Here is a 13,613-nt window from a genome sequence, read left to right on the forward strand (position 1 = left end):
CGCGGTCATTTATTTCTATATCAAAATATTGACGTAATTTCTTTTACACATTATACAGAAAAAATTAAAATTTTAAAGGAAAGTTTGATTTACTGTATCATATCATGCAAAATACGTATGATATTTGGTGAATCGTTTATAAAATGCATCAGAATACTGGGGATGGACAAAATAATGGAACCATTTCTATAAATATCTTTCTTAAAAAATAAATCATTTTATAGATTTAGAAATTTTTAGTTTATGCGATTTCTCATACTTATCAATGAAATTTGAAGCTTTTAAAGGTTTGAGGGACCGACAATAAATAACAAACGGAAAAATATCGCTTTTGATCACCCTCTGCCAAAAAATGTAGCAATAGGTTTGTAACAATTATTTTGGTTTGCAATAATTGCATAAAATTTCCTCAACTTAGATTATTTATGAAGATATGGACATTTTTATAAAAAAAAACTAATTTTCTGTCTTACGTTTTTTTTTTTTTTTTTTTTTTTTGCTATAACTTTAGAAATATTCAATAAAATTAAACAAAGTTTTTGGAGCAAATTGAAATTAATTACAGAATTATTGCTTTAAAATTTAAGAGAAACTTGTTTAAAACTGAGCAAAATCTAAGCAATTAAAGTAATTATTTTATATTAAGCATGAGCGGGAAAATTTTAAAAAAAAAAATTTTTTCATTTTCTAGTGAGTCGTGTTTGGCAGTTAATAAAAAAAGTTCAATTTGAATATCTTGAAAATTTAAAAAGTTTCAAGCAATTTTCTAAGCAATTTTCTTATTTTTTAAAAGAAAGCTCAAAATGATATGGGCTTTCCACAAATTTCATTCTGTACTAATAAACAAGATTTGTTAAAAATGTTATTGTTGGAGATCTACCGCCATAAAGTATCTTTTCTTTCGTATGTTTTCTTTCCTTATGTAATCATACTTCAGTGTATAAACGTTTATTGTAAGGTATTATCATTCGTTATTGAATTTCGTCTTAGGATACAAAATTATATTTATAGAAAACCCCTTATAATTTTGAGATTCTCTTAAAAAGTACAAAAACTACTTAGAAAATTGGTTGAAACTTTTTAAATTTTTAAGATATTCAAATTTGACTTTTTTCATTAGTTGCCAAATACGATTTACTACAAAATTATGGCAAAAATGTTCCTTTTTTTCTGTGTATGCGCAATTTAAAAGAACTTTATTTACTAATATATTGCCCAGTTTTCAACAAATTTTTTTTCAAATTTTATAAAAAATATCTTGTAATGAATTAAATTGCTCCAAAAATTTTGTTTAATTTTCTTGAATATTTTTAAAGTTGCAGCAAAAAAAGCATATCACAAAAAGTTTGTTTTTTATGAAAATGTTCACACTTAATAAATATTTAGAGAGTATTAAGAGAGTTAGGAGCATACATAAGATTAACTTATATGAGGACATTTTCTGATTTTTTTTTCATACTTCCTTGCCATGAGTAATTTATTTGAAACTTGTTTCAAACAAAAAATTTAACGTCAAATTTTTTCAAATAGCTGTGGAGAAATAGACATCCAAATTTTTTTTAAGAAGTATTTTTCTTAGTCCAAACCATGCTACACTTAGAGCATTAACATAATAAAGGATAAATTGAGAATTTTTTATATTTTTTTACAATGAGAAAATGATTTGAAACTTGTCGCAGATTGCAAAGCTGGAGATAATTTTTTACATAGATTATAAGAAATAAACACTCGAAATTTTTAAGAAGTATTTGCTTGCTCACGTTAAAAGCATATATGTATAATTAACGTACTGAAGGACAAATTGCAATTTTTTTTTTTTAATTTTTTGCTATGAAGAAATAATTTTAAGCTTGTTTCAGATTATTAAGTGAGTGCCAATTTTTTTTTCTTCAAAAATGCTCATATGTGTCAAGAAATAAGAACTAAAAAAAATTTTTACGAAGCAGTTTTTAGTCTAAACAACGCTACGCTATGAGTATACATATAAAAATAAAGATTTTGCCAATTTTTCATAATTTTTTGCAATGAGGTTTTAATTTGAAAATTGTTTGAGATTTCAAATATATTAGAAAAGACCGAAGAAGCATATGTTTATTCCAAACCACCATGCAATGTTAATATAGTTAACATATTGAAGGATATATTGTGAATTTTCATAATATTTTGAGGAAATCATTTGATTACAAAGTGACAGTCAATTTTTCCAAAAATACCCATATGTGTCAAGTAATTAGTAATCAAAAGTTTTAAGAAGGATGATGTGTTAAGAGAGCATATGTTTAATTGTCAAAAAGTAGGACACTTTGAGAATTTTTTTTAACTTTTCCTAATGAGAAATTCATTTTAAACTTGTTTTAAATTATAAAATAAGTGCTAATTTTTTCAAAAATACCAACAGATGTGAAAAAATAAATACTAAAAAATTTTAAGAAGCATTTTGTTTAGTCCAAACCATACTACGTTAAGAGCATTAATATAGTTAGCATAATGGGGGACACTTTGCGAATTTTTTTTACAATTATTTGCAATGAGGAATTCATTTGAAACTTATTTCAGATTAAAAAGTTAGAACCAAATTTCTCATATATACCCATAGTAGTAAAGAAATAAATAGCCAAAAAATGTTTAAGAAGCATTTGTTTGGTCAAAAGCATGCATCTCTAGAAAGAGCTTATCAGTAGGGTCTGTGGAAGTGGTGTGTAACGCTCATCCTATAGACAAGAGGGGAGGGAGTATCCCATAAGAGAATCTCTAAAAGAGGGGTGTAGAGATCATTTTTTCCTACTAATAGTTTGAATTCACTTTTTCTCTGTACTTTTCCATTTGTTGAAAGTTTTTCTATGAGTGGTGCTCCCCACTTTTCCTCTGACAGACTTTTACTTAGAAAAACACATGTTTACATAGATAGATAGACGCATGAAAATTGATAAATATTCACTCCATTGTAAGAATCTGTCAATATCATGGAACAAAAATAATCACTTTTGATTAATTGCTTCATTCAAAACCAGAAAGATACTCAAATTATAATTTTTATTGACTGTCTGACTAGTCAATGTACAACACCGCAACAATCAAAGAAAATAATTAATATTACCTTGGTATTTGAGTGACGTGGTCCTTCCGCCATTTCAAGACTCATTTACTTGATTGTTGAACTATTTCGGTGTCTAAAGCATAAATCCAAGTTTTTTTCCTGCTAATGAAGCAAGTTTTAATAGCTTTGTGAAAGTTTCTTTCGGGCCTGTTTAAGAACAAAGTTCTTGGAACAACTCAAAAACAATGCACTTGAATTTTCTTTTAAAAATTACTTGACAAGAGATCCAAATGAAGCCATGACTTTCTCCTATTTTCAAATGAAGGTCAGCGAATTCTCAGACTTGATCTATAGTTGATAATTAATTGAAGTGGATAGTTTAGCTGATCGCCATTAAGCGTACGCGGGGCCCTAGGCCATTCAAATTTTTGGGGCCCTTAGAATAAATTTTTTTCTTGTATATTTTTTATTTATTCAAATATGAAAGTATTTATATATCTTTCCATTTAAGAAAGCATATTTAAAATTAAAATAAATAATATCCTGAATCTCTTAAACAGTGACAATTTCAATATATAAAATTTGATTTAAAGTGACCAGTTGAGTTTTTTCTAGAGTATATAAAACAATAAACAATCACTTACCTTTTAGTAAAATACTTTGTAATTATTTATTGATCAAATAGCATTACGGACACCAAATAATTATAAAACACTAAAATAATTATGAGACACTTTAGTTGAGGCACTAAATAACTACTTTTCCATTTAAAGCATCTCAATAATGTCAACAGCATTTAATTCCTTGCTTCTTGTTTAAGCAAGTCTCAGCTCGCTATAGTACTGCTTTCAATTCTTTCGAGCACAAATAAAAAGGACAAATTTGAACTTAAAAAACATTGATAAATATTATGATACATAAACTATAATAATACCTATAAAAAATAACTAAAGTAATCAATAAATATACAAAAAATTATGTAATAATTATGTAAAAAAAATATCATATTTTATTATATACTTGAAATTGATTTTTTTTAAAGTCATTGTTTTTCTTAATTTTTTTAAATTTATTTTCAAAAAACATTTTTTAACGGAGCCCCTAATCATTGGGAGCCCCAGGCCATGACTCAATCTGGTCCAATGGCTAATTCGGCACTGCTGATCACTGATCATCTTCGATGAATTCTCGGTATTTGTATATCCTTAAATTTTTTATACCAATCAAATACTGTTGTTTCTTGAACAATTGTTTTTAAAGCTTTCTGAAATACTTCAAATGCTTTTGTAGCAAATGTTTCCTTACGAAAATAAAATTTAATGCGTATTCTTTGTATAGTAACATCCGCCATTTCTGAAAATCGACTAAAGGAAAATTCTTCTGTCATTAAAAACCAATTTATTTCCAGACGATAAAATTGACTGATTCTGAATGTTAAAAAAAGTTGTAAAAATGTTTGATAGACGATAAATATTATAGATGAATTCCAAATAAAGCATTCCTGATACGTTTTATTATAATAGTTACAAATTAAAGGAACGAGACAACTAAAATATAAATAAAATAATTTTCACATTAAAATCATGAGTAACAAAGCAAAATCTCATAAATGACCGAAATAAACAATTAAAAATATAAAGAAAATCCGAGTTCAAAGACAAACAACAAAACTGAAAGAAGTAAATGAAAGGAAATATTTATTAACTGTTATTTTGGAGTTTAAAACATTGTGACATAAACTACTGGGAGTACCTCTTTAATTTCTGTATTTTTAATAAACTTCTATTTAAATGTAAGTACTTTTATATTCAACTTTGGAACACTTAATATAATTTTGGACAACGCATAAATATATTATTTGGGAAAAGATTACACTATCTAGAAATAATGTATAATATTTATCTAACTAACGAACTCAGTTTATTTTATCATTCAAAATTGTTTTTTCAGTTATATTATGATTCTTACTTAACTTATATTATTTTATGAACCATTTAATTTTATTAAATTCTAAATTATTCCGTATCATTAAGTTTTCAATTCTAATTTCAATGCTTTTTAGTGTAGTTCCTTTTTAAAAATATGACGCCCTAATTAAAATTAATTTGAAATTTCAACTGTTTTTTTCAATTTATATTAGTAATTAGTGTAACATTTTGGATAAACTTCGAGAAAACTTATTTTAGTGCTGAATATGCATTTTCTACGATAAATTTCTTATTTGTAAAAATCATCGAATGCTTCCGACTTGCTAACTGAAAATGAAGCATGGTAATTTCTAACAAACTCTAAGATACTCAGAAAATATCAATAGAAGAAATTATCTGGTGTTTGCAATGTATATACAGCATCAGTTTCAGACTATTTCGTATCTCTACTGTTTCAAATACTAAACACTTTAAACGTATTCAAGACAGAAAATATTAAATTAGTGTAAGAAAACAAATTATGAGATGTATTATAAAGAATATACTGAAAGTCTATTATAATTTGAGTTTTTAATCTACGAATGGGCAGGCTCCTTTAGGGCAACGGTTCACAAATGGTAATCCACAGAGTGAAAAAAATATTTACGTCCACCAAAGAATTGTTACTAAACGACGATTTTTGTTTTATTTTATTTTATATTTAACTTTATAACCCTTGTTGAACAGCCACCCAATTTTAGGATTATTAATATTCATCTACGTAGCCTTACAATTTTGAACCCAATCTAGAAGACAAGGGAACTCCTAGATCAAGTATTAGGAGAAATTTCGTGGAGGACTTTTTGGTGGAAGTAGCCTGCATTTGCGTTACATGGAGAGGAAGACCACGAAAACCTCCCACTGTTAGCCCGTCCGCAAGGGGACTGTAACGCATAACCACTAAGGATATTTTACGTCAGCACTGTGGTCAGTGCAAGCCGGAATTCGTATCGACCTGCGGATTCGATCCCGGCTCACATCATTGGAAGGCTACCCCCTGAGCCATTGCGGCTCAAGATTTTTCCTCGCTCACTGATAAAGTCACTCGGATAGAATATTATTACTTTTGTGTAAGAGAGATGTTTATTGGTTGTCAGCAAGATTCGAACCTCTGGGACAGGATGCTTTTATCACTATGGAAAAGGGTGTACACTCCTGAAGGGAACCCGGCCCTAAAAGTCAATATGTTTCAAACCCTGACGGCAGCCAGCAATTATCACTCTCGCGCCTCCGGTGTCTACGGACACTCGAATACGTAACACAACTATCTCACTCGACGACAGATGGCAGAACTACCACCTCCTTCTTGATTCGACATGCAAGTCGCTGGATCCTCAGCATCAAGGCTCGAACTACACTGGAATGGTGACTTCACTCATGGACCCTCAGTCTCGTGAAATGCAACGAGTCAGACTTCTCGTTCATAGCAAGAGGAATGTGTCGCGACCATCATTTAAAGCTTCCTTACTCCCCCTGGACGAGGATGTACATGCCTCGTTTAAGGAACAGTTGGTACGAATTCGACGTCACGTTTCTTAAATCGCACCACTGGCAGTCCTTGCGAAAACAATTATTTTTCATTAAAAATCAATTATCATTACCAAAATCAATCATTATTACACAAATATTAATTCCAAAAAATAATGTAAGTAGCTGAATGATTGTATTTTATTATTAAATTATTTCAAATATTATTGTCAATGATCTGCGACCAATAAAAATTTAACTGTGAAAAGTGGCAGAATTTAAGCATTGTATGTTTAAAAACATATGTCTTTTTATGTAGCAACCTTTGCATAGTTTGTTTTTTTTTAGCTTCTAATTTCACCAAAACTATTTTGTTGGTTCCGAATGCAACTAGAATCTTTGAGAGTTCAAGATTTGTCACAATTTGCATTGTTATCGCGCTACCTGAGTATAATTTTATTTCAGCGGGTGTTGCAAATTACGATCATTTATGTAAAAGTAATTATTTTAGAAAACATCTATTTATATAAAAAGGTAATTATATTTCAAAACGATTATTTATATAAAAATTTATGTTTAAAATAATATATTATTGTATGCAGTAGATTTATAGAGCTCAAGGAATGATTGTTCATGATGATGTAAAAATGCATCGATATATTTTTCCATTAACTACCCCCATTTTCCAGTTGATTTCAAACACTTTTTATTAGAAAAAAAAATTATGCATTTAAAGGCCTAGTAAAACTCCTTAAGTTTAAAGATGTGGTAAACAGTGGTTTGTTTGGATTATATTGAATGCTTCTGGTTGTATCAGATTTAGTTGAATGTTCATAAACATTATATTTTACTATTATCATTTTGTAGAATATTATTGTTAAATTATATTAATAGAAGTAAACGTCAAAAGAGAAAGGAAATAATCTGAAAGATGCTATAGAAAAAAAATATAACTAAGGATATTCTTTTCAAATTTTCTCTATTTATACTTGTTTTTTCTTAATCTATTAACTATGTTTAAAGATTTAATATTTAAATATTATCTTCATGTACGATACAATTTTTCACAAGAACTGATTCCTGACTTTAAAAAATATTTTAAAAAAATTATATTTTTGTAGCAAAAAGAAGTGTGATAAGAGGCGTCTTTATAGGAAAGGAAATAAAGCTTTACAAGAATTAAAATTGATTCAAAAATTTAATATTAACGAAACTTAGGTAACCAAACCTACCAGAGCTATGCCGGATATGGGCTGAGAGTCAAAATTATCATACATTTAAAAGAGAAAAATTAGCTACGAGTGCCCAAAAAATTCATTTTTCAATTAATTTTACTTTTGGGGATGACAAAAGAATCCAAAAGAAAGCTAATAAATGTTTTAATATAATTATTTTTAATTCTACTTTATTTATTGTTATGATTTACAGTAATTATTGATTATATTGTTATTAATTAGATTGTTATTTTAATTTTAAAGAAACATTAAAATCTACATCGAATAAATTATTATTTCTTTTTTTAGTACCAGATAACAACAAGTGGTACAACCATGTTCAATATAATACCCTTTTTTGACCTCAAATAGAAACTGGTGCCCCTTTTTCTGAAATCTGTATGCATCCTCTTAAGGTACAGTTTTGAACAACAGCACATTATTATTTGCTAGTGTTTCAGTTCAGGCTGATTCATTTATCTTAACTTCTTCAAATGATATTGTGACGTCAAAATGAACATAATTAACATCAATATTGTCTTCATAGTCAGGATCACTGCCCTCATTATTGTCCGAAAATTGGTACAAAATCTCTATCTAAATTTCAATATTTTAGGTTTCTATAACTTAAACTCCTTTATTTGTAATGTCCATTATACTAGAAATCTGAATAACTTACCATATCGAGTATAATATGAAACATAACGTATTAGGGGCCCTTATCTATCGCTTTTTAATTTTCAATATTTTTTACCCCTCTTGTATCCTTTACTAGAAGATGCCACACTTCACTTTACTTCTTACCCCTCGCTACATGTCTTGCAACATTACGTAAACATTTACTAGCAGTACAGGGACAAAACACGTGCTCACATTTTATTTTTAAACGTGTGTTTTGTTGTGTAAACTATTGTATTTAATTTGTGTTTTAAACAATGTGTTTTAATGACATTTGTTAACAATTACTTATTTTTATGAAAAAGGTGAAAAATTATAAAAACTAATTTGATATAAATATTTAATTTGCTGCTTTTAAATGTTTTAATCAATGGTGTGATGTCACATATTTCGGCACCTCTCCTTTGTCGCAATCTGTTACAATTTTAATATGCTATCCCTCCTCTCCAAGCGTGACGCCATTTTTGAACAGCCCGTTAGATTTGTCAAAGTTTAGCGTGGACGGCGAAAGAAACATAATCAAATGACAATTTTTTTGAATCAACATAAGTCAGTAATTAAGGAAATGACAGTTGCTTCACAATCTGATACTGTTCCTAAGATTGGAAAAATTCTAGAACTTTTCGTCATTATATCTATCGCTATAGATCTCATTTAACTCCAAAAAACATGTGTAGAACAAAGACACCCCATTTTACGGTAATCCTGGAAAACAAGTATCCTTTTTTCCCCTAAAGACAACCGAAATCAATACTCTCTCTTTGTTCAAACATTTTGTTCTGCTGGATTCTGATATGGGGATGAAAAATAAACAAAGGATTTCATTAAAGCTTGCAATTTAACTTAACTTTTATTCAGGGTTAGTAGAATTTATTCTATGAAATCGTTAGAATTTTCTCTTAAGCTCTTCCCCCGAGCAAGTTCGAACAACTGTTGAAAACATTCCGTAAGTCAACTAATTTATTTCGTTTTACATTTTTTTTTAAAAAAAAGGAGGTGAACATGAAGCTATTTTAAAATACGATTGGATATTTGTTCTTGTTCAAGAATTTTAAAAACTATTCGGCAGAAAGACCAAAGAAATTTTACAATTACTCATACGCTTGTAATATCATATGCTCATTTATAACTGATTAATTAAAGTAAAATCTTTCATTTGATATTAAATTGGATTTTAAAAAATAATATATAATGATAGCTTTTGTAAAATAATAATGTTTGTGTAAAATAATAAGCTTTGTAAAATAATAATGTTAATAATGTTTTGTTTGCTAAAATATTAACAAAAACATGTACAAAATAATTAAAAAACGACACTTTAAAGTAAATGCATTGAAAAATATAAAATTTAATTATGTAAAAATAATATGTATGTATATTTGAAAATTAATAATTAATAATTAATGATTTATAGTCAATAATTAAAAATTAACAATAATTCATAATAATGATTATTAATAGTAATTAGCATTTATACTTAATATTAATTAATAATAGTAATTATTATTAATAATAGTAATTATTATTAATAATAATTAGTATTATTAATATTAATTAATAATTTTAATTAATAATAATTGTAATTAATAATAATTGTAATTAATAATAATTAATATTAATAATAATTATTATTATTTATTATTATTAATAATTATTATTAATAATAATTATTATTAATAATAATTATCATTAATTATTATTACTACTAATAATAAAAATTATTATTTATTACTATTAATAATTTTATTATTATTAATTATTAATATTTAATTATTAACATAATTAAAAAGCAACACTTTAAAGTAAACACATTGAAAAATATAAAATTTAATTATGTAAAAATAACATCTTTCTTCCTTTAACAAAATTTCGATTTGTTATATGTGATGAAGTAAATTCTGTTATTCAAAGCAACTAATTTACCTGTGTTTTTACACAACGTGAAAAAAATAACCACATAACTATCCTCCTATCCATTACAGAAAATTAGAACTAACGCTATCTACGTAGGTCATCTAGAAATAAATTTCTCACGTCCCATAAAAAGAAAAGAAAAACATAACGGCCTTGAAATATTTATTGCAAAAAATATTATGGTTCAGTATCTTTTGCAATAAATCTTTCCAAGCAACTATGTTTGCAGCTTTTTCTGAACACAAGATCCACTGGAATTGCAACACTAGCAAAACAAGTTTTTGTATTCCAATATCATTGAAGTTAATCGCCTGAGAATGAAACCAGGATGTCACATCTGTTGGACATCTTCTACAGTGAGGCGTCCGGACAGGAATTTCACCAGGCGTAAAAACAGGTGGAAGTCACTGGAAGTAAAGTCATGACAATAGGGTGGTTGCTTAAACATTTCTCAGCCAAATTTCTTCAGCAGAGATTTTGTGGAATTCAGCACACGCAGGCGAACGTTGTTGTGGAGCAACACACAGCACCGAAACTGAGAATCCCTCACCTCTTGTTCCGAAGGACTTGCTCTAAAAACATTTTTTTGACCAGAAGTAGACTACTGTGACGCACTGACTCCTTTCCCAGACGGCAAACATTTATGATGCCATAGCATGACAGGCGTTGCAAATGCAGCGAATTTGCAACGCTGGTCATGTCGTGGGATAATTTACCTTTCATATCGAAATAAACTGAACTTCAACGGGGTATTAAAATGAGCTACAAGTGTCCCTCGAAAGTCAAATAACAAGACGATATTTGTTAAAACTTATTTTGTCAATTATTGTAATCAAATGGCTTTTTAATGCATATAAAATATTTCTTTGAACATAGTTAAATTAGATATTTTAAGATTTCTGTAAAGTTATAAAAATGTGTTCCCTACTGTAAACCACACATGAAAGAATAAGCATTTATTTATCTCTTAAAAATTGTTCTCAGACAATTATCAAAAAAAAAGAATATTAACAAACTTAAAATTCTAGAATCAAGGTACAGTGAGAAAATTTTTTTAAAAAAATGAATAAACGGACCACCATAAATAACTTTTGATCTAATGATAAGATCTTCACGCTCAAGGACGAAAGGCTCAATGGGGGATCTCAAATATGCTAATTAAACAGGATATAGGATATTTTAAGTCAGACACAAAAACATACTTTCTCTGAATAAACATATCTTTATTTTTCTCGGCGGATTCTGTCCTCTAAAATATAGGGGATAGTCGCAATATGGGAAATATGATCCCAACAGTTTAGTCAAGAAAACGGTCCTAAGTTTGGCCATATCTCAAGAACCTTTTAAGCGAATTGGAAAAAATTTTCAAACAATCATAACATTTGTTTATCCAAAGATAATTCCATGCAAAAAATAACATTTAGTATATAATTATTATTTCTTATTTTTTTATTCAATAATAGTTGAAAAACTTTTTAATTCTAAGGTAAGCAGTTTCTACATCATTTTAAAGAATGCAATTTTAAATGGCAAAATACAAAATTTGAGCAAAATTGGTCTGATCGTTTCAGAAAAATCGAATTTTGAAAAAGTCGTTATTTTAAAATTCGATTTCTCAGAAACTATTCGACCAGTTTTTCTCAAATTTTGTCTTTTGCTATGCAAAAATCCATTATTTAAATTTTGCAAAAATCTATACACCTCATAATTCAAAATTTTTTTACGACTACTATTAAATATACCTACTGAAAGTCAGATTTTGCATGAAATTATCTTTGGATAAATAATTTTATAATTATAAGCAATATTTTTAAATATTAGCAATATTTTTGAGCAATAATTTTTTAATTCGCTTAAACAGTTCTCGAAATATGGCGAAACACGCAAAAAGTAAAATTAACAGTAAGGTGTCCAAACTTTGAACCGCTCTCCTGATAAAATGATTGAGACCATATTTCCCAGATTGTGACTGCCCCTTATATTTCGGGGGTCAGAAATCCGAATCCGTCGAAAAAAAGGTATGCTTGTTCAAAGAAAGTATGTTTTTGTATGTGATTTCGTAACTTGAAATATCGTCAGCACTAACTAAGTAGCATCTTTGGGGAATATACCTCTCGAACATCTACCTAGCATCTATCTCTCGAACCATAAAGATTGAGTTCTAGAACGTGAAGATCCGATCATTAGATCCGAACCATAAAGATTGAGTTCGAGAACGTGAAGATCCGATCATTAGATCAAAAGTTATTCAGGATGATGCTTTTATTTTTTTGCTTACTGTCCATTAAGCAAAAATATCAGACAAGAGAACACAAAACAGTTTATTTATAACGTGAAACACATACTTATACGAGCTTGAAAGTCATACCTACTCGAAAACAGAGCCCGCTAGTCATTAACTTGTAATTCTCTATCACCACGACGGACGAGATAACTCGTCTATTAGAAATAATAGTATTAATGAATATTATTATTATTTTTTAGGCGTTTTGTTTCAACTTAAATGCTACTATGGAAGTTCTAGAGCAGAGGATGGAACGAAAAATGCATTATTCCCACGATGAAAGTGTTAAAAGCCGGCCTTCATACACTGTAAATAATTACGGTAAAAATACGGTATTCATACACTGTAACTACACTGTATACTGCATGCACTGTAAATAATTATGGTAAAATTAAGGTAAAAAATACCGGTACTCTGAGTGACGGTACATTTTAACATAAAATTAATTTTTACCATAAAATCTTATGGAGCAAAAAAAATCTGACTGCAGTATTTTTTACAGTAATATTTACTGTAAAATAACTGAATCACGGTAATTAAATAATATTACTGCAAAAATTACATTGTGAATTTTACGATAAAAATGAATTTTACGGTAAAGCGGATTTTACTGCTATTGCACTCAGGGCGCCTGCACTTTTTTGCCGTACTTTTATCCAGAATTTCTTACAATGTGCATCCTATAAATTGAAAATTTCCAATATCTGTTTTACCACATTAATATGCTATATGTACAAGATTCGCAATTATAGGTTAGTATTGACGGTTAATAAAGTCTAAATTACTTTTATTATATATTTTTTTGTTTAATTTGGATGCAAAAAATGGCATAAAAATATATCCTTGAGAAACAATTTTTTCCAATTTTTTCCAACAATAAAATAATTGCGCTTCCAGAGATACATTTGTGAGATCTTCTTTCACAAAATATTGGTTGTTTTAATTTCAGTTTGTTTCACCTTCTCCAGATCTAAATGGTTATGGGTATCACCTTCCAAAAATAACTGGCTCCTTCTTTCTGCATTACAGATTTTCTTTCAAATTGCCCAGCT

This window comes from Parasteatoda tepidariorum, chromosome 11 (genome assembly GCF_982258835.1).
Source record: "Parasteatoda tepidariorum strain Cologne lab strain chromosome 11, Ptep-v5.0, whole genome shotgun sequence".
Lineage (NCBI taxonomy): Eukaryota > Metazoa > Arthropoda > Arachnida > Araneae > Theridiidae > Parasteatoda > Parasteatoda tepidariorum.